Source organism: Apodemus sylvaticus, chromosome 5 (genome assembly GCF_947179515.1).
Source record: "Apodemus sylvaticus chromosome 5, mApoSyl1.1, whole genome shotgun sequence".
Lineage (NCBI taxonomy): Eukaryota > Metazoa > Chordata > Mammalia > Rodentia > Muridae > Apodemus > Apodemus sylvaticus.
In genome coordinates this window covers 123,309,736-123,331,788 of record NC_067476.1, presented here as the reverse complement: position 1 = coordinate 123,331,788, position 22,053 = coordinate 123,309,736, and the positions used below count along the sequence as shown (strand labels likewise).

Here is a 22,053-nt window from a genome sequence, read left to right as displayed (position 1 = left end):
GGGCACTGTCTTCAAATTGCTTTGAGTGTGGGACTTACCCTCAGCATTGGAGCATAGAGACAGAGGGCCCACCTTCATTTTGTCAACGCCTCTTCAGTGTTAGTCAATGTGCTGAAGCACTGTTGCTGTAGATAACTTCTCTGAACCTCTATTTTTTTAATTCGATATATTTTTTATTTACATTTCAAATGATTTCCCCTTTTCTAGCCCCCCACTCCCCAAAAGTCCCATAAGCCCCCTTCCCTCCCCCTGTCCTCCCACCCACCCCTTCCCACTTCCCTGTTCTGGTTTTGCCAAATACTGCTTCACTGAGTCTTTCCAGAACAAGGGGCCACTCCTCCGTTCTTCTTGTACCTCATTTGATGTGTGGATTATGTTTTGGGTATTCCAATTTTCTAGGTTAATATCCACTTATTAGTGAGTGCATACCATGATTCACCTTTTGAGTCTGGGTTACCTCACTTAGTATGATGTTTTCTAGCTCCATCCATTTGCCTAAGAATTTCATGAATTCATTGTTTCTAATGGCTGAATAGTACTCCATTGTGTAGATATACCACATTTTTTGTATCCACTCTTCTGTTGAGGAATACCTAGGTTCTTTCCAGCATCTGGCAATTATAAATAGGGCTGCTATGAACATAGTAGAGCATGTATCCTTATTACATGGTGGGGAATCCTCTGGGTATATGCCCAGGAGTGGTATAGCAGGATCTTCTGGAAGTGAAGTGCCCAGTTTTCGGAGGAACCGCCAGACTGATTATTAGTGAAGAACAGACAAGTGGACTAGAATTTGATCCATCCACTAGCCTGACTGAGGCTCAGAGCTACCAAACTCTTGATTTATTCCCAGTTGAACTGTTCTAATCCCAGTCACTAAGGGAAGGACTATTTCTCTGTGCACTTTCCATCCTGTGTCAGCCTCTTGCCACCTGCACCCTTCAGTCCATTAATGTCTGCCTCCTTGTATGCTAAAGGTGCCTTTTCTGGGCCTTGCTCTCTCTAAAGCTGTGGCACACATCACTGAATATTCTCTGGTCTCACATCTTCAACATACCTCAGTTTTTAGCAATAGTTTCTTTCTTAAGGGGATGCAGAGGATGACTTGGTCTTGTAGTACTACTTGGTCTGGAAGTACTGATTATATATATATATAATATATTATATATATACATATATAATATATATGATTATATAGATTATAGATACAGATATAGATATATTTAAAAGGCTTACAGCCTATGGTCCAACTAGCCCAACGGTGGCTGTCTATCAACAGAAGGTCCAAGAATCCAGTAGTTATTTAGTCCATCAGCTGACTGTCTCAGCTGGTCTTCACTATACACCAGAATCCCAAAGATGTAGACTGTGATGCTATCAAAGGAACAGATGTGGCATGGAGAGCAAGCAAACAAAGAGAGCAAACTGCTTCTATCATGTCCTTTGTATAGGCTGCTAGCAGAAAGTGTGGTCCAGATTAAAGGGTGTCTTCCCACCTCAAAAGATCTTCCCACCTCGAATATAATCAAGATCAATGAATTAAAAGAGGTATCCCAACTTCAAATGATTTAATTAATTAAAATCTCATCCCTCCTAGGTGTGTGGGATTTAGGTTAATTAAAGATGTAGTTAAGTTGAAAAATAGTCATCACAACTGAACTCTCAAAATCCGAGATAATCAGCACATGGATTGGGCCCATCAACATTCTGTCACAGAACAGGGTAGAGGGGATCATGAGATGCCATCTCTCCGTGATGATATAAATACAATTAAAATAAGAGCTTCATCTTCAATAGCACAGCACTGTTTGAGCTCTTGTAAATAACTCCTTAATCAATCATGCTCCTGTAAACACCCTAATTAAGCTCAGTAGATCATAAAGGGAAGAGGGAGTGGAGGGAAGAAGGAGAGTGAGGGGAGGAGCGTGGGTAGAAGGAGAGGAAGAAAGAGAGAGGGAGGAGGGAGAGGGCAGAGTCTGGAGAGAGGAAGAGGACAGGACAGTGGTGCCTTAGTAGGGGGACAGGCAGGGGAGGGGGAAAAGGGTTGATCGGGACAAGAAAGGGTTGAGAGTTGTGTATGAATTTGCTCATATATGTATGCGTATACATATGTGTGTGTGTGTGTATGAATGTACTTTATATATATATGTATAAAAGTGTCAATGAAACCTATGACTATGTATAATTAATATATTTAAATAAATCTAAAAAGTGAAAGACCATGCTCAGCAGCTCTCAAGTGGAGCATCGTGACAAAAGAGGATCTTTCTCTCCACCAGCACAACCTCTGAATCATCTGCACCGGCCACTGGAGCTGATGCTCTGGGGAGCCTGGCTGGCCTGAGGTGAGAGGCCTGGCTTCCACCAGGCTTCCCCTTGGAAGCAGCTTCTGGGTCCTCACTCGGGACTTGAGCACTGACACTGTGCTCGTCTTGCTTGTGTGAGTCCTGCATTTTGTTTTACGCATTTTTTCCTAGCTCTTTTCCATATCTTTTTGCAGCCTTTGTGGATTTCCAAAGCTTTCCTTCTATTTCTCTTTTCAGTAGTCATTTTTCAATTCGTTTTTTTTTTATTCTCCTCCTTCACTGCCTCAAAGGCAGCCTCTAGTCAGCTGTCTAACCCTCTGTGTCTGTAACTTACAAATAGCTTGTTGTTGGGCTTACAACAAAGCAAAGCAAACAAAATCTCAGAGTTCTTTCTACTACAGTAACTGGTGATTATTTGTAGATCCCTTGTGTCTTAGCTCAGTTCCCAAACCTCTATTTGCCTGAAGTAGATTACCTCTGATGTCAAGTTATACCTTTAAAAATTATCACTGAAGGGCTTTTTGTTGCTGTTGTTCTTTTTTTATTGGATATTTTTTTTATTTACATTTGAAATGTTATTCCCTTCCTGACCCTCCCAAACCTCCTATCCTATCCCCCCTTCCCATGCTTCTATGATTGTGTTCCCCCACTCACCCACCCACTTCCCCCTCCCCTCACCCTGGCATTTCCCCTACACTGGGGCATCTATTGAACCTTCATAGGACCAAGGGCCTCTCCTCCCATTGATACCCAACAAGGTCATCCTCTGCTACATATGTGGCTGGAGCCATCAGTCCCTCCATGTGTAATCTTTGGATGGTGGTTTAGTCCCTGGAAACTCAGGAGGAGGGGGGAGTCTGGTTGGTTGATATTGTTGTTCTTCCTGTGGGGTTGAAAACCCCTTCAGTCCTTTATTTAACTCCTCCATTGGGAACCCTGTGCTCAGTCCAATGGTTGGCTGAGAGCATCCACCTCTGTGCTTGTCAGGCTCTGGCAGGTCCTCTCAGGAGGCAGCTATATCAGGCTCCTGTCAGCAAGCTCTTCTTGGCATCCACAACAGTGTCTGTTTTGGTGACTGTATATGGGATGGATCCCCAGGTGGGGCAGTCTCTGGATGGCCTTTCCTTCAGTCTCTGATACACACTTTGTCTCCATATTTTCTCCCATGGGTATTTTGTTCACTTAAAGGGTTTATTTTAATACTTTATTAGTAACTCCATAAAGTACTCTCAAGTATTATAATGCAAGCACTAACTTTCTGAGAAAGTTTTTAAGAAGAAGCTGCATTTTGTAAAATGTTTTCAGTGTCTTCAAATTTTGTAGAATTGCTTTCTATATTGCAGATACTGAAGCAGAAAGATATAACAGAAAACAAAAAGAAGTGAATGTCACCACACAGGTAAATATTTTGCTAAATCGTATTTTCTCAATAGAAAATTTTGGTTACAGACAATGTTAATAGAGTGCATTCAGCATGTGTATTCAGCATACTGAGAATTTCCCAAACAGATAATTAGCCATTGTTTCATTTTTACTTTGAAAAAATCGCCTTCTTTCAGAGAAGACTGTTTACTGGACTGAGGCTTCCCTGAGCTCTGGCTAGCCTGAAAGCCCTCAGCATTAAAACAGACAGAGCAGAGAGTGGTTTAAGATGCTTTTGCAACTCCATAGTGTCCTCTAGCACCATATAAAGATTCAGTTCTTTCTAAGGAATTCAGTTCTTCATTTTATTTTTAACCCAACTACTAATGTAACATGGTATACAAGTCATCTGCAGTTATGCCTTTACTTGAAACCTATTAGGTGTTTCACCATCTCATCCAGTGAGCAAAACCCAAAGTCCTTGCAATGACTTGTTTATTGGACTCAGGGTTCTTGCACCACTGGTTTGTTGTTGTTGTTGTTGTTGTTGTTGTTTTGTTTTGTTTTGTTTTTCTTATCTTACCTACCTACTATTGTCCCCCTAGCACCATTCCAAACATTCTGGGCTCTGTATCATTTCTCATAAACCTTGGGCACTCGCACACCTTTCTATCCTTTCTTTCCAAAAAAGATTTGTTTTTATTAGCTTTAATTATGAATAGATGTGCATAGCATATCTTGTGTATGTGTGCTCATATAAGTACAGGTACCAGTGGAGACTGGAGGTGTCAGGTTCCCCCTGCCCCCAGGATCTAGAGCTCTGGGTATTTGTAAGATGCCTAATGCTGATGCTGGGAACCAAACTCAAACTCACGTCCTTTACAAGAGCATTAAGTACTCTTAACCACTGAGCCAGCTCTCTGGTTATTTCTATCTTTTCTTAATCACAAAGTCGTGGCTGCCCCCCCTTCACCTTACCTCTTTCATGTAGGTCTTCAAACACCATCTTCTCAGAGGCTCCTTCCCTGGAAACTAAATTAGAAAACACTCCACTCTAAAGTTCCAAATTCAGTGTTTCTGTCCACTCCTTTCCTTCCCCATTTCTGCCTTTCCTTTGCTGGTCTCCGAATTGAGATGAGGTCTCCTATGTAGTTCTGGAATTCTTTAGATTACAGACATGCATTACCATGCCTGGACATCAAACATTTCCCTATTTCGTTCCATGCTGTGATTTTCTTCTTAGGATTGCCACGCTGTAGCACGTAGTGTTTGATAGCTATCAGTCCTGAACTCCAAAAGAGTAGAGATTTTTTATCTTCATTGCTCACTACAAGTAGGCCCAGCCACTAGAATAATACCTGACACATACAAACACTCAATATTTCTGTTTTGTTTTATTGATATGTAATTTTGTCATGCAACCAAGGATGGTCTGAACCTTGAGAGTCTTCTACCTCAGCCTCCTGCGTGCTGAAATTGCAGGCATGTACCACCCCTTCCACTTATAAATGTTTACTGAATTAATGAATAAATATTTAAGGGATAAAATGTGGAGATGGGCTTGTGCAAATTAAGTACATTTCTTTACTCTGCAACATTTCTTATGCCCCTCTGAACTTATCATCTCTCCCATTGCTATGACTACCACATACCATAACTAGTAGTGGGATTACCATCAGCAAAAGTAGAAGATTCACCTAAATCTTTATTCGTTCTTGGGTAGGATAGACATTGAAGGAACATCAGTTTCCTCGTGGTCATCATCCTTGTCCATGGGGTCTTAGTATTGTGTAACCTGCAGTTTCTGCCTGATAGCATCACTTGAATCCCCCTTGGGAATCTTGCTACTGCTGAAGATAATAGATGCGACTCAGACTTATAAATGTGCTCCCAACGCCAAGTATTAGTGGGTTAGGAACCCACTCTTCAAGTATAGCCCATGGTAGAAATGAAAAAAAGAGGTCCTCCAGGTGTTCTCAACATAAAGTGACAAAAGCACTCCCTTTGCTCCCAAGATAAAGGAAGAACGTGTCAAGTCAGCCTGTCTGTGCACTGTCTCTCTCCCAAGTCTTTCATTCACATTTTCTAAAACTTCCTTAAAAAATGGTGGAGCCTGAAGATGGTGGAGATGAAGAGATCAAAGATCAATGACCGAGCCACCCAACTTACTGCAGTGCTTCATGGCTCCTTGACAATGAAGTGAACAGGTTTGGCTGAATACAGCCTTTCATGACTTGTACCCCCATTGCAGACCAGGAAGGTCTAGACTATCTTTTCATGATGATGACCATTTACATTATAACAACACCAAAATGAAGGTGTACTTTCCCTAATTTTTCCTTTCTGACTTTAATATGCCATGGTCCACAACAGTCATCTATTCTGTTATCCTCCAACATACTCACATTCTCTCTCTCTTTTTATCTCTCTGTCTCTGTCTATCTCTGTGTGTGTCTCTGTGTCTCTCTGGGTGTGTCTGTCTCTCTCCGACTATGTCTCTCTGTCTCTGACTGTCTCCCTGTCTCTGTCTCTCTGTTTATCTCTGTCTCTCTGTCTCTGTCTCTCTCTCTGTGTGTCTGTCTCTTTCTCTCCTTAAAGTACTGATTCTCTACCTTCCTAATGCCATGACCCATTAATACAGTTCTCATGTTGTGGTGGCCCCCAACCATAAAATGATTTTCACAACTGTAATTTTGCTCCTGCTATGAATCCTAATGTAACTATCTGATATGCAGATGGTCTTCAGTGACCCCTGTGAAAGGGTCGTTCAAGCCCCAAAGATGTCAAAATTCACAGGTTGAGAAGTCTCGCTTAAAGGGGCTTCATCTTATGTTAATGATTCAGTACTCTCAGGATCTCCGTATTGTTCCCTTCGGTATTAAAAAATAACCAACATAGCTATGCCTGTGATCCCAGCACTCAGGAGGCAGTGGCAGGAGCATCACCACAATTTCAAAACCAACCTGGTCTATGTAGCAAGTTTCAGGCTAGCTTGGGCTAAACAGTGAGAATTTGTCTCTGAGATACAAAAGAACAACGATAATAAAATAAGTGTGATTGCGGAGGTAATAACCTCTTGGGTATTCGATAACAGGATGAGGGAATCACTGAGGTTTTAGCTATAAGAACAACTCAAGTAAATGATTGATGGGCCACTGGGACAACCATCACCAACAAAACTCCAAAGGAGAGGAAGCAGCAGTATTGTGCTCAGCGTGGAGCAGTTCCCTTCCTAAACCAGTATGTTCTTACTGTGAGATTAACATTGCAGGATCAATAAATGATTGTAGTTTTAAAAGGTGAATTTTCAGTATCGTGGTTTATGATGGAGTCAGTGTTCATATTTGGAGCCCTGTCCTCTCTGGTATATGACATTTTAAACTTTATAAGATCCCTTCACATGTGTTCTCCCCTCTTCTTAATGTCTTTGTGTAGAGTAATTGGTTCCTCAAATGCTTATCCACGACCTGAAAATGAGAAGAGTCTAGCCCAATAGAAACATAAATCTTTCTTAGGACAGAGTTTCCTGGTGTTCACTTGTCAGACACAAGGCCTATTATGTATCACACAGTAGCTCTAACTCAGAATTTTCAAAGGGTTCAAATTTTATTTTATGTTTTGCAAGACCTCTATTTGGTAATACCTCATTGAGCCCCTGGTGTATAATGCAGTATCTTTTTCAGCTTCTCCCAGTCCAGCCTTTGTACATGATAGATACAATAAAAAGTGCACACACTTAACTAACTGTGCTTCCCTCTCTCAAGGCTTGGTCATGAAATGCAGCAAGTCTTCACCCTCTAGACATTTGGTCTCTTTCAAATCACCCATCTTCTGTCACACTTCTCCAGATAATACCTTCCCCTTCATCTCTGACTGGATCCAGGCTATCTCCCCCTGGTACCCTATTGAACAATGCTTCTCAACCATCCTAATGCTCTGTGACCCTATATCAGAGTTCTTCATGTTGTTGTGACACCCCCAACCATAAAACGATTTTGTTGCTGCTTCACAACTGTAATTTTGCTACTGTTACGAATTATAATCTAAATATCTGTGTTTTCCAATGGTCTTAGGCAACCCCTGTGAGAGGGTCAGTCGACCCCCAAAGGGTTGCAACCCACAAATTGAGAACCAATGCCTAGAACATTGTCTCCCACAATCCACTTGTTCTGGTCCAGGGAAGGGCAGTGCACATCTATCCTATCATCCTTTGTATTTGCTACATCATTGGACCTTAAGCAGGTGAGCGCAGAACAGCTCTGCTCTTTCCTTTCTCCTTTAACTTTATTCTTGCGCACTGTTGTGTTGATGAACTCCAGGTTTACCCTTGCATTACCTCAGTCTAGCTGTCACTAGCTACACCCTTCTCCCTTTTCCTGGGGTCACAGTTTAGAACTACAGATTCTGATCACTACTGATGTCCTTCGAAGTTGTTCCACAAATGCCCCAGCCTCACAAGGACCTCAAAGCCATCTGTCCTTCCCTTTGCTCATCACTGCCCTTGTGTACAGTTTCCTCCTGATCTTACTTTCTCATTGCTATGTGAACACAATGCACTTTCCAAAACCCGAGAGGACAACTATATTCCAGGTTGACTTTAGGTTATGGTAGTATAGACCTCATATAGCATTTACCAGAGTCAGCATTCTTAAGTGAACAATTACTACTGTTAATTATATTTCCTCAGAGTGTACCTATTTCTAGGACTCATTTTGTCTTATAAAACAAAAACTTGATCAGTTAAGTAAGAATTCCCCATATTTTCCTCCCTGTGGAGCTCTGGGCAACTAACTTTGTACTTTCTGTTCCTATGAAAGGAAGTACTCTAAGTATTTCATGGAACTGGAAACAATGTTTTTCATCCAGTGGCCGGTTTACTTTTTTTTAGCATAATTTTATCAGCTCACACGTGTTTCAGTGATGCTGAGATAACCTTCACGTGCTTATTTGCCACCGGTACTCTGGTCTTTAAAAAATGTGTTTTCAAATCTTTCTCTTAGTTTTCAATCAGGTTATTTATGAGGGTCTACGTCATTGCTTTTGTTCTTTCTTATAGTTGCTCTTCATATATTATAGCCATTAACCTTTTACCCAATTTGGAAATATTTTTCCTCACTCCGCCTCTTCACTCTCTCTATAGTGTCCTGGTTCCATGTATAACAATTTTTAATGTCTCTATTGTCCAACTTATCTCTATTTACACCTACTGACTATAAATTTGGGATCATATCCAAGAAGTCTTACTAATCTAATGTCATGAAGCTTTTCCCTTGAGACTTCCTCTGGGAAGACTGAAAACCTTCAGTTTTATTTATGGTGAGAACTAAGATCTGTTTTTAGTATTTTTCATGTGGAGATGGTATTTCCTGCACAGTGGTTGAAACATATGTCAATTCCGATGGGATAGCCTTGCCTCCTTTGTCAAAAGCATTTGACTATATACAAGGGAAAGTTTGTTCCTGGTTTCTTCTACACTGTATACATCTCTGTTTTCAGTACCACAAAAACAGTGTGTGTGTGTGTGTGTGGGTGGGTGGGTGGGTGGGTGTGTGCGCGCGCGCGCGCGCGCGCATGTGTGTGCTTCCCTCATGTTAAGCAAGGGTGACAATATCTTTCCTACCGTAATTTGCTGTAAGTTGTGGTATTAGAAAACATGAGACCTCCAAGTTTTCAAGATCATTTCATCTATTGAGAATTCCTTGAGCTTTGAATTTTAGTATGAATTTTTTTTTATTTCTGCAAAACTGTACCATTGGGAACTTTACAATGGTAGCATTAGATCTGTAGCTCAGTTCAGAGAGTATTATTGCTACTTTAACAAAATTAAAACTTCCGTACATAAACATAGGCTGTATCTCCCTTCATTCATTTCTTCTGTACTTTCTTCCAGCAATGCTCTGTGTCAATGTTCCATTAGCCTTTGCATCTTGTCTGAGTTTTCTAAGTCCTTTGCTCCATTTAAGGATGTTTTCAATGGATTATTTTCTTAATTGCTTTTTTGGGTTATTCCAACTTACAAGTTTGCTGAATCAATTTTGGTGGGGGGAAATTGCGTTGATTGGTTTGTTGATTGGTTGGTTTAGGGAAACAGGGTCTCAGACTTACTTCAAATCCAATGTTGTAGTCAAAGCTGACCTTGAACTCCTCATCTTTCTGTTTTTACTTCCTGTGCACTGGAATTACAGGCCTGATCCAGCATCACTAGCTGGAGTCAGGGGTGTTTTTTATGCCTAGCAGTTTTGTGGAAAATATTTTTATTAGATATTTTCTTTATTTACATTTCAAATATTTTCCCCTTTCCAGGTCTCCCCTTTGGAAACCACCTATCCCATCCACCCTCCTTGTGCCTCAATGAGGGTACTCACCTACCCACCCACTCCCATCCACCAGCCCTGGCATTCCCCTACACTGGGGCCTCGAACATCCTCAGGGCCAAGGGCCTCTCTTCCCAATGTTGTCCAACAAGGCCATCCTGTGCCACATATGTGGCCAGCACCATGGATTGCTCAGTGTGTATTCTTTGGTTGATGGTCCAGTCACCGGGAGCTCCAGGGAGTCTGGCTTGTTGACCCTCTCACTCCCTCCATGGGGCTGCAAACCCCCTCAGCTCATTCAGTCCCTTCCCCAACTCCTCCATCAGGGATCCCTGAGCTCAGTCCAATGGTTGGCTAATGAGGAAAAATGCTGACTATTTTCTAGACATCATTTCATAATGTGTTTGAATAAGGTTAGTATATATTTGCATCATATTGTATCAGAATGTTTTATGCTAATAATTGCTATTGTAGCCGCCAGCAGCTACATGTAAACTGGGTTACCTGTTGAGAGAATTTTGGGGTCATAGGGAAGAGCGGCGAAAAGAAAGTACGGCTAAGTCAATGTTCACTGATCGAAGCCGTAAACTTTAATGGCGCCAGACCTTATAACAGTTCGGGCAAACCCTTCCCCCCAGACTCCAGGCTGAGTTCCGGTGGAAGTTGTCTAGCTTCTCTTGGAGGTCTTCGTCTTGACTGCTCCGGCAGCTGGGTGGGTCACCTGTTTAATTCAGGAATCCCTATACCAGGAAGAACAATGAACTTAACCTTTACTACGTGCACTCCACCCTAGGTGGAGCAGGATCCTGGCATTCTGGGAGAAGTTAACCTTGACCAAAGTCAAACTCTGACCAAGTGCAAGACTGCCCCAATATGGCTCTGTACATGTCCTCCCTTTTTTTATTAATTTGAACACGAGGAGGTAGAAAACAAGTGGATAAATATCCTTCATAAGAAGGCGGGCCTTAACCAGGAGGGGAAGCATTGACCGTAATTCCTCTTAAATATTGTATAACGTCTTTTTCAGAGGAGGGGTAATAGGCTCCCTTATTATTTTAAGGACAGCCTCTCGACGTTAACCCCTATGCAATTAGGTGTACTTCCTGGGGACTCAGAAGCAGAAATTCACCTCCCCATGCAGTGCTTTGCCTCGCACGTCTCGCTGGTACCCATGTTTGTTCATAAACAAACACACATAGATCTGAGTTCTATGTGGCTCCCTCTTTGGAGATCCACTTGTGTAAGTTTTGAAGCCAGGGGGGTCTGCAAGTGTCTTTAACAGACATGTAATCTCTCCATCCAGGTGAGCCTGGGTGGAGACAGCCAGTCTGCTTAACAGACAAGGTCAAGAGTTAAAGGTGGAATAGGATTAACTTGTCCCAGAAGTATCCAATTCAGTTGTAAATTAACAACTTTAAGGACCCAAGGCTTGGCCTCTGAGGTGGGAGAGGTAGCCTTGTGAATCAAGAATTAAGCTGTTACTTCTCAGGAAAAGTGGAGACTATATGTTAAATTAACACAGCTGGCTGAAGATTGTTAGCCATCTTCAAAATTGGAATCTTCAATATTGGAATTATTTCTAGACCAGTCTATGGTTGAGTCAGCTGAGCACAATAAGGAGAAGAGTCATTTTAACTCTTCTTAATTAATTTTTCCTAAGCTAGCATAACAGTCTCCATGTTCTGCCCCACAAAGTCTAAAAGCTTGAAGCTAGGCAATTTATCTAACCTGGGACATTTAACAATTGAGGTAAGTCAAGAACATATATCCAATATAGCTCTTATGTTACCATGGTCTGGGCATTCAGCAAGCACACAGTCAGCATATCTTCTGCAGCATTCTGTGGAAAAAACAGAGGACATGCCTTCTCCCCCAATATTAAATCAGGATCATGGCATATGTTAGTAAGTGAATTCCTTCATTTCACCTAGACATCAATATGTCTAATTACAAGATGTCATATACATTTAGCAAGGAGTTTCTTGGCATCTAAATTTTAAAATTTTAAAATTTTCTTAAAAACATGTAAGCATAATTTAAATTATATGCACAGGGACACAATTTCCCCTCTCTTCTTTCTTCCAAGAAGATATTGTTTTATTAATTTAAGTTGGAACACAAAGTATAACCCATAACATAGGCAATAACTATGTAATTATATAAAATATAGTTGCTTTTTCTGTTAGAGCAGTTGCAACTAGACAGCCTAAAAATGAATCATTAGTCACATGTACATATTTTTTAATCTTCTAAATTAGAAATATGAATATCATTTATCTGTAATAACTAAGTCCTCTAGGATTAACACCATTACGTGGTAGAGGTAGAAATTGAGGACATCAAGAACAAATCTTTACAATTTGATGTGCACAAAATATAAAATTATTTCAAATACCTAAAGGACAGTCATTTAGAGAACATATCCTTTGTTCTTAGAAATTTGAATCACATTTGTATAAACTGTAGAAATTAAGAATTAGCAGTATTAAAAATGGACCAATTTTAAGCAATTATAAAACCATGAGCTATATATATCTACTATTATTAAAAGCTTGACCTTTAACATCTTAAAAATAGCTGCTATAGCACCCAATTCAGGTATCTGTGTTGGAGCAGGGAGAAACTTAAAGGAATAAACATGTGATCTGATAGTACAAATTATCTTTTGGATAACAATTATTAATTTTGCCTAAAAATGCTTGCCATGTAATAGATCAACCATTAATAATAAATTTGATTGTTGCTTGAAGCAAGGAACAAATGTTTCCTACCTTGAAAACAGAGGTTTAAGACCTTCTGTGGCAAGCTTAAAATGAGGTAAATATAAGATAAAGCCAATTAATATATCTTAACAACCTTTGAAAGCCATTTACCTAAAAATTCTAAAAGTCTATAGGAGCAAGGGCCTGTAACAAACATTCTATGAACATTATACACTGAAAATTTTAAGATCTTAACTTCTAGTATTGAAAGAGAGACAAACATTTTTTCCTCACAGGACGTAAGGCTGTTAGCCATTCCTTGAGGCAAAAACTTTCTAATGACATTGTTTTGTTGTTTCTTTAAAATTAGAAGCAAATGCTTTTATAATTATCAGAATGTAAAGCAAAAAACCAACCCTTTAAATTTACAATAATTTTATAGGGAGTAGACAGGCCAAATGTTAATGCTTTTATAGCCTCCTTGACCTTTCATAGATTTGAACTGCATTTTAACCCACACCTGGATAAGTCAAAAACTTTTTTTTTTAAGCCAAACACTCCCTAGGTGGGGCCGGTAAGGCAGAAACAATTTCTCAAAACTTCCTCACTAGCTTCCCCTGAGGCAGCTCTAAGCTTTGCATTAACTCAAATGTAAATTTTTTTATCTGCCCTAGGATCCACCTTGAGTCCTTGGCAAGGACATTGTATGAGATTCCTCAAATGTAAATATCTTCTAATCTGAGCCTTTTATCTAAGACCAGACCCAAACCTACAAGGACAATTTAAGGATTAAACAAAAGAAACCTGTAATTTCATGGTCAAAGGAACCTACTTGATATCAAATACATTTCTACAGAGATCTCCTTTTTAATCTTGGAGGGTTAAATTTTGCTCCTACCATTGTAGCCTATAAACTTGTGGAAAAGAGGCAATGGGCCCCTAAAACCCATAGCTGTATCACTCTTAAAATTATCTTAATTACAAAATGTTAAGAATTATGAGCCTGTAAACTGAAAACTGTAGCCAATGACACACTGATTTTTATTGTAACTCAATGTTTTCTTGCAATATTAGAGCACAATTGTAATTTTGGAAGCAAATCTCAATTTTAAACAATCTATTTTCTTTAAAATTAATGGCAAACACATATTTACAGCACAAGGTTTGTATGCCAGTTCTTATGTTCAAGTGTATAACAGTGTAACTTATTAAAGAGACAATATTTTAAATCTTAATCTTCATTAAGTCTAATCTCCAGGCCAAGATTCACATGAAACACCATGCCAATTTAGGAGCGTCCCAAAGGCCTGTATTTCCTGGATTGCGTCATGCCATGTGGTGTTCAAAATGGCGACTACTCTAAACTACCAGCCTTAATCGTCATGCCACGTGTTCAAAATGGCGACTACCCTAAACTACCAGCCTTAACCTAACTTTTGTTAATAACATTATACCTTTTAAATCATGTGCAGTGACTTAAGCCAATACTCTATAGTCAAGACATGCAAAATATACCTTTAAATCCAATTATAAACAAGAACAAAGCATGAGTGGCGTTAGGCCACGTGTAGTTAGTTAAGATAGCTCTAACACTGAATCACCAGTTTTAAACTAACCTTTTCTTAATAACACTATACCTTTTACATAATAACCAATTAATTTATAACTCTTTAGTCAAGAAATGTAAAGCCTTATATCATTAAAACCAATTAGAAACAAGTATAAAGCGACTACATGAATTTCACAAGCTAAACCAAAGTCTTCCCAAATCTCGAGGTTTCTGGGCTTTAAGAGCGGCTTTTTCCCCAGCCATGGTTGCCTCTTGGGTGAGTGAGCTACGCTGCTGCAGCGTGGCTTTGAATCAATCCCCACACAAACTGTGGCTAGCTCAAGAGGTTACCAGCAGATGTAATCTTTACCAATTTTTTCTTTTTAACATGAAACAGTCATTCACACAAAGACACAGAGAGGACATAAACATACACATAGACAGTCGGTGCACCGGGACAAACACGGAAAGATACACAGAAAGTTAAGCATGCTTGTTAAGCAATTGCATCCATTTTCCTCTTTAAACAGCTCTTAGAAGCTGTGGACATATGCCTATTTTTAAAAACCCCTTTCTTTTCGCCGAAATCAGCTCTTACGAGCTTTGGGCAAATGCCTACCAAATTCCTTCCCCATATTTCCCTATCTTATCAACCCAAGCAGTCCTGCGCTGGGTCCACGCAGTATGCTTGAAAAACTGTATCCATTCCTGCACTCACAACCATAGACACGAATTCACTAGCGCTAGTTTTGCCCTCTATGTTGCTTACCGTGCGGACACCATTAATTTTCACCTTTTTCTGCGAAGCTTCGCTGGATAGGGCTACCTCAAGAAATTCTCTCGTGCCAGGTCTTCCCACGTTCAGGCGCCACTATGTAGCCGCCAGCAGCTACATGTAAACTGGGTTACCTGTTGAGAGAATTTTGGGGTCATAGGGAAGAGCGGCGAAAAGAAAGTACGGCTAAGTCAATGTTCACTGATCGAAGCCGTAAACTTTAATGGCGCCAGACCTTATAACAGTTCGGGCAAACCCTTCCCCCCAGACTCCAGGCTGAGTTCCGGTGGAAGTTGTCTAGCTTCTCTTGGAGGTCTTCGTCTTGACTGCTCCGGCAGCTGGGTGGGTCACCTGTTTAATTCAGGAATCCCTATACCAGGAAGAACAATGAACTTAACCTTTACTACGTGCACTCCACCCTAGGTGGAGCAGGATCCTGGCATTCTGGGAGAAGTTAACCTTGACCAAAGTCAAACTCTGACCAAGTGCAAGACTGCCCCAATATGGCTCTGTACAGCTATTTGGGTTATTGATTGAGTTTAATTTGAAAAATTAATGTGGTGAATTTGGGCTTGGAATTAGAGTATTCCAAAGTGTATGAAACGATATAAATACACTCAAGCTATTTTAAACTTCATACTTAAACAAAGTAGCATTCTTGGCATTGATGAGTCCATCACATCCCATTGTAAAACCTCAAATCTGATGAAACACTATCCTCTGTGTACTTGCTGGGAATAAATTAGAAAACAAGTCTTTTTTTTTAATCTCAGCCTCAAGTAGGCCTTTAGTGTTTCCCAGCAAACGCTGACATCTTGCTAGTCAAATTTACCATAGCTCTTCTTCTCAGATTTCTAATAGGTGTCCTCTTCATGTTTGGCAGATGATCACAGTTTCTTTTCTTACTGAAGAAACAAAGGTTAAAAAGCAAACAATATAAAAAGGAGCTCTGCATCCATCTACTCACAATTCTTTCAATCTGTCATCTAGTGTGTTTGCGAACATAATTTATCCTAGACAAAAACTACATAAGGTTCACTATGACGATGTCTAAAAGACATTTGAAATATGACATGTTAATGACTTTCCTCAAACCTAAGCCAGTTCCCCCATTGTCTTCCATTTTAGAGAAATATTAATCCAGCTACATGGCTGTTCTGGCAAAGGATCAAATCCAAGGATCTGATCTGGCCAGAATGCAGACATACCCTGGATTTCAGTATGATCTAGCTAAAATACAAACACACCCTTAGTCCATGCCTTTAATCCTTAATGAAGGCAAGGTTAGTTTGTAGAAGCAAGCAGCCATGTATGACTTCTAATTGAGGGGCATAGATTTGACAGAATTATTCAAAGATAAGATATGCCCAACTCACACAAGGACAGGACAGGAAAAAGAGGCTACTTGAGGGGGGGAGGGTGGCTGGCAGGTGGTGTATGTATATGGCAATTTACCAAGACAGTTTTACAGAAACAGGTTACAGCGAGAACAAGCTAGATACAGATGAAGACAGAACTAGCCAGAAAATGAGAAGGATCCAGAAGATTAGAACTTATTACTAAAGTTAGTTTGAGGCCAGGCAGAACAATTCAGTTAGAAACAGGGGGGGAAAGCTCAATTGAATCAGTCATCTTGGAAATTTAGATTGTATAGAGGCTAGAAGCTTCCAGGCCTAGGGCTAGGGATAGTTAGAACAGAGAAGAAACGGTCTGGGCTCAGGCCGGGTAATATATTCAAACAGCCAGGGTGTGGCTCTCATCTCATCACTTCATTTGAAGAACTAAAAGCAACATTTACATCTCATGTTAGTTAGTAGATACTCTGTCTACTACATGTTTAAATGAGGAAGCTCCTAAAGACATGTCTTCTTCTTCCCCTCATACCCATATCCCAGTTCTCTTGGTCTTTAAGATCAAAGACCAAATCATTTCAACGGTCCACCACCAACCATTAAGGCCTCCCACCTGGACTCTGTAGTAGACATCTTCCTGATATCCAGCCTCTATTTTGCCTACTATAGTCCATTACCTCATAATACACATTCCATACAGCTTAAAGAAAAATTCCATCTCCTCCTTATATCCCAAAGAATACAATATATCCCGGTATTTTGAGACATTAGAAGGTAGCATAAAAATATGTAATAAAATTATCAGCAAATGCTCTGCCAAAAGGAAGATATTTTTCTTTTTAATTACAATTTTAAATTAGGGTATAAAGTAATGGGTTTCAGTGAAAACCTGTCATGCATGTGATTCATTACAGTTTTCTCATCACACGGCCTCACTGAGCTCCCCTGTCACTCAAGGATCGTCTTCCTGGCCCCTCTCACCACACACTAAATATTTCCTTCTCCTGCCTTCACACCATAAATATTCTATTGCTCCCTACCTCTTAAGGTCTCATCTTTCACTATCCTTTCCTCCTTTCTAGTTTTCATGATCTACACACACACACACACACACACACACACACACACACACATATACTCACTCATAACACTTGTCCACATCACATTGCACAATCTTATACATAGAACACACTGAAAGAAATTAGAAAAGTCAGTTGTTTTCAAACACATTAATGTTATCAGAAATATATGAATATTCACATAAAGGAGAATAAATAGAAATATGAATGGCATTGCAAAAAGTTGGATTAGATCTTTTAGGCTTCTTTTCTTGATCTTTGAGTATATTTTCTAGCTCTTTCTATGCATCTCTGATACCCAGCCTACTGACTGCTCAGTCTTGTAATGAGGCTTTCTACTGTTTTTTGATATTTTTCATGAAGAAACTTCTCTCTCTCTCGCTCTCTCTCTCTCTCTCTCTCTTTTCTTTTTTTTTTTTTTAGTTTTTCAAACTTTTATTTTTTCAAATGCCTATTTTTTAAATATTTTTTATTCGATATATTTTTTACTTACATTTCAAATGATTTCCCCTTTTCTGGCCCCCACTCCCCAAAAGTCCCATAAGCCCTCTTCCTTCCCCCTGTTTTCCCATCCACCCCTTCCCACTTCGCTGTTCTGGTTTTGCCCTATACTGCTACACTGAGTCTCGCTTTTTTTTAAATCACTGATTTTTTTTATGTTTCTATTTGTTTTCTTTTGTGGTTGTTGCCAAACATTTTTTTCCTTTTTTTTTATTCGATATATTTTTTATTTACATTTCAAATGATTTCCCCTTTTCTAGCCCCCCACTCCCCGAAAGTCCCGTAAGCCCCCTTCCCTCCTCCTGTTCTCCCACCCACCCCTTCCCACTTCCTTGTTCTGGTTTTGCCCTATACTGCTTCACTGAGACTTTCCAGAACAAGGGGCCACTCCTCCGTTCTTCTTGTACCTCATTTGATGTGTGGATTATGTTTTGGGTATTCCAGTTTTCTAGGTTAATATCCACTTATTAGTGAGTACATACCATGATTCATCTTTTGAGTCTGGGTTACCTCACTTAGTATGATGTTCTCCAGCTCCATCCATTTGCCTAAGAATTTCATGAATTCATTGTTTCTAATGGCTGAATAGTACTCCATTGTGTATATATACCACATTTTTTGCATCCACTCTTCTGTTGAGGGATACCTGGGTTCTTTCCAACATCTGGCAATTATAAATAGGGCTGCTATGAACATAGTGGAGCATGTATCCTTATTACATGGTGGGGAATACTCTGGGTATATGCCCAGGAGTGGTATAGCAGGATCTTCTGGAAGTGAGGTGCCCAGTTTTCAGAGGAACCGCCAGACTGATTTCCAGAGTGGTTGTACCAATTTGCAACCCCACCAGCAGTGGAGGAGTGTTCCTCTTTCTCCACATCCTTGCCAAAACCTGCTGTCTCCTGAATTTTTAATCTTAGCCATTCTGACTGGTGTAAGGTGAAATCTCAGGGTTGTTTTGATTTACATTTCCCTAATGACTAATGAAGTTGAGCATTTTTTAAGATGCTTCTCCGCCATCCAAAGTTCTTCAGGTGAAAATTCTTTGTTTAACTCTGTACTCCATATTTTAATAGGGTTATTTGGTTTTCTGGAGTCTAACTTCTTGAGTTCTTTATATATATTGGATATTAGCCCTCTATCTGATGTAGGGTTGGTGAAGATCTTTTCCCAATTTGTTGGTTGCCAATTTGTCCTTTTGATGGTGTTCTTTACCTTACAGAAACTTTGTAATTTTATGAGGTCCCATTTGTCAATTCATGATCTTAGAGCATACGCTATTGGTGATCTATTCAGAAACTTTCCCCCTGTACCGATGTCCTCAAGGGTCTTCCCCAGTTTCTTTTCTATTAGCTTCAGAGTGTCTGGCTTTATGTCTCAGAGGTCCTTGATCCATTTGGAGTTGAGCTTAGTACAAGGAGATAAGGATGGATCAATTCGCATTCTTCTGCATGCTGACCTCCAGTTGAACCAGCATTATTTGTTGAAAAGGCTATCTTTTTTCCACTGGATGTTTTCAGCCCCTCTGTTGAGGATCAAGTGACCATAGGTGTGTAGGTTCATTTCTGAATCTTCAATCCTGTTCCACTGATCCGCCTGCCTGTCACTGTACCTATACCATGCAGTTTTTAACACTATTGCTTTGTAGTATTGCTTGAGGTCAGGGATACTGAGTCCCCCAGAATTTCTTTTGTTGTTCAGAATAGTTTTAGCTATCCTGTTTTTTTTTTGTTTGTTTGTTTGTTTGTTTTTTGTTATTCCAGATGAATTTGATAATTGCTCTTTCTAACTCTGTGAAGAATTGATTTGGGATTTTGATGGGTATTGCGTTGAATCTGTATATTGCTTTTGGCAAAATGGCCATTTTAACTATATTAATCCTGCCAATCCACGAGCATGGGAGGTTTTTCCATTTTTTGAGGTCTTCTTCCATTTCCTTCTTCATAGTCTTGAAGTTCTTGTCATACAGATCTTTCACATGTTTGGTAAGAGTCACCCCAAGGTACTTTATACTGTTTGTGGCTATTGTGAAGGGGGTCATTTCCCTAATTTCTTTCTCAGCCTGCTTATCCTTTGAGTATAGGAAGGCTACTGATTTGCTTGAGTTGATTTTATAACCTGCCACTTTGCTGAAGTTGTTTATCAGCTGTTCTCTAGTGGAGATTTTTGGGTCACTTAGGTAGACTATCATATCATCTGCAAATAATGATACTTTGACTTCTTCCTTTCCAATTTGTATCCCTTTGACCTCCTTATGTTGTCTAATTGCCCGAGCTAGTACCTCAAATACAATATTGAAAAGATAAGGAGAAAGGGGGCAGCCCTGTCTAGTCCCTGATTTTAGTGGGATTGCTTCAAGTTTCTCTCCATTTAGTTTGATGCTGGCTACCGGTTTGCTGTATATTGCTTTTACTATGTTTAGGTATGGGCCTTGAATTCCTGTTCTTTCCAAAACTTTAAGCATGAAAGGATGCTGAATTTTGTCAAATGCTTTTTCAGCATCCAATGAAATGACCATGTGGTTTTTTTCTTTGAGTTTGTTTATGTAGTGGATTGCATTGATGGATTTCCATATATTGAACCAACCTTGCATCCCTGGGATAAAGCCTACTTGATCATGGTGGATGATCATTTTGATGTGTTCTTGGATTCGTTTGGCAAGAATTTTACTGAGTATTTTTGCATCGATGTTCATAAGGGAAATTGGTCTGAAGTTCTCTTTCTTTGTTGGATCTTTGTGTGGTTTTGGTATCAGCGTAATTGTGGCTTCATAGAATTGGGTAGTGTTCCTTCTGTTTCTAGTTTGTTGAATAGTTTGAAGAGTATTGGTGTTAGGTCTTCTTTGAAGGTCTGATAGAATTCTGCACTGAAACCATCTGGTCCTGTGCTTTTTTTGGTTGGAAGACTTTCTATGACCCCTTCTATTTCTTTAGGGGTTATGGGACTGTTTAGATGATCTATTTGATCCTGATTTAATTTTGGTGTTTGGTATCTGTCAAGGAAATTTTTATTTGATATAGTTTTTATTTACATTTCAAATGATTTCCTCTTTTCTGGCCCCCTACTCCCCGAAAGTCCCATAAGCCCTCTTCCTTCCCCCTGTCTTCCCATCCACCTCTTCCCACTTCCCTGTTCTGGTTTTGCCCTATACTGCTACACTGAGTCTCTCTTTTTTTTAATCACTGATTTTTTTTCTTATGTTTCTATTTGTTTTCTTTTTTGGTTGTTGCCAAACTTTTAATTCTACATCAGTGACTTTTTCATCTGTCTACTGATATTCTCTTTTATTTCCTGGCTTTTCTTCTATTCTGTTAACTTCCTCCTCTAGGTCCATGGTAGAATCAGCTCATTTGCCTCCCCTTTTACATGGTTGCTCAGTTTTACCAGAAAACTCTGACATATTGATCTAGCATGTTACTTATTTCATGATCTTTTACTGCAGTACTTAAGGAGTCGTGATCTCCTACAGATGTCACGCTGCCATGCTTTTTCATTTCTCTTGTACATCTGGGTTGTGATTTGCTGGTCTGTTGGTTTGTTGATCTTTTCTAGTATTCTTTGGAGAGCTTCTTACTGTGAAAGCCTACACTTGAGGTCTCAATTACCAGAACGACTCAGAGAGGAACAAGCATTTTTAACAGCAACGCAGTTTTTTTTTTATTATTATTCGATATAATTTATTTACATTTCAAATGATTTCCCTTTTTCTAGCCCCCCCACTCCCCGAAAGTCCCGCAAGCCCCCTTCTCTTCCCCTGTCCTCCCACCCACCCCTTCCCACTTCCCCGTTCTGGTTTTGCTGAATACTGTTTCACTGAGTCTTTCCAGAACCAGGGGCCACTCCTCCTTTCTTCTTGTACCTCATTTGATGTGTGGATTATGTTTTGGGTATTCCAGTTTTCTAGGTTAATATCCACTTATTAGTGAGTGCATACCATGATTCACCTTTTGAGTCTGGGTTACCTCACTTAGTATGATATTCTCTAGCTCCATCCATTTGCCTAAGAATTTCATGAATTCATTGTTTCTAATGGCTGAATAGTACTCCATTGTGTAGATATACCACATTTTTTGCATCCACTCTTCTGTTGAGGGATACCTGGGTTCTTTCCAG

The 22,053-nt window shown here is 39.9% G+C and overlaps 1 protein-coding gene across 1 annotated transcript in view; it reads left to right on the top strand.

Annotated features, from left to right (window-relative positions):
- The first annotated feature begins 3,657 nt into the window (after nucleotides 1-3,657).
- Sel1l2 (SEL1L2 adaptor subunit of ERAD E3 ligase) overlaps nucleotides 3,658-22,053 on the top strand; it is a 107,098-nt gene continuing 88,702 nt past the window's right edge. The window contains exon 1 of the mRNA XM_052183752.1: nucleotides 3,658-3,705. The gene's annotated coding sequence lies outside the window, so the exon portion shown is untranslated. The remainder of the gene's footprint in view (nucleotides 3,706-22,053) is intronic.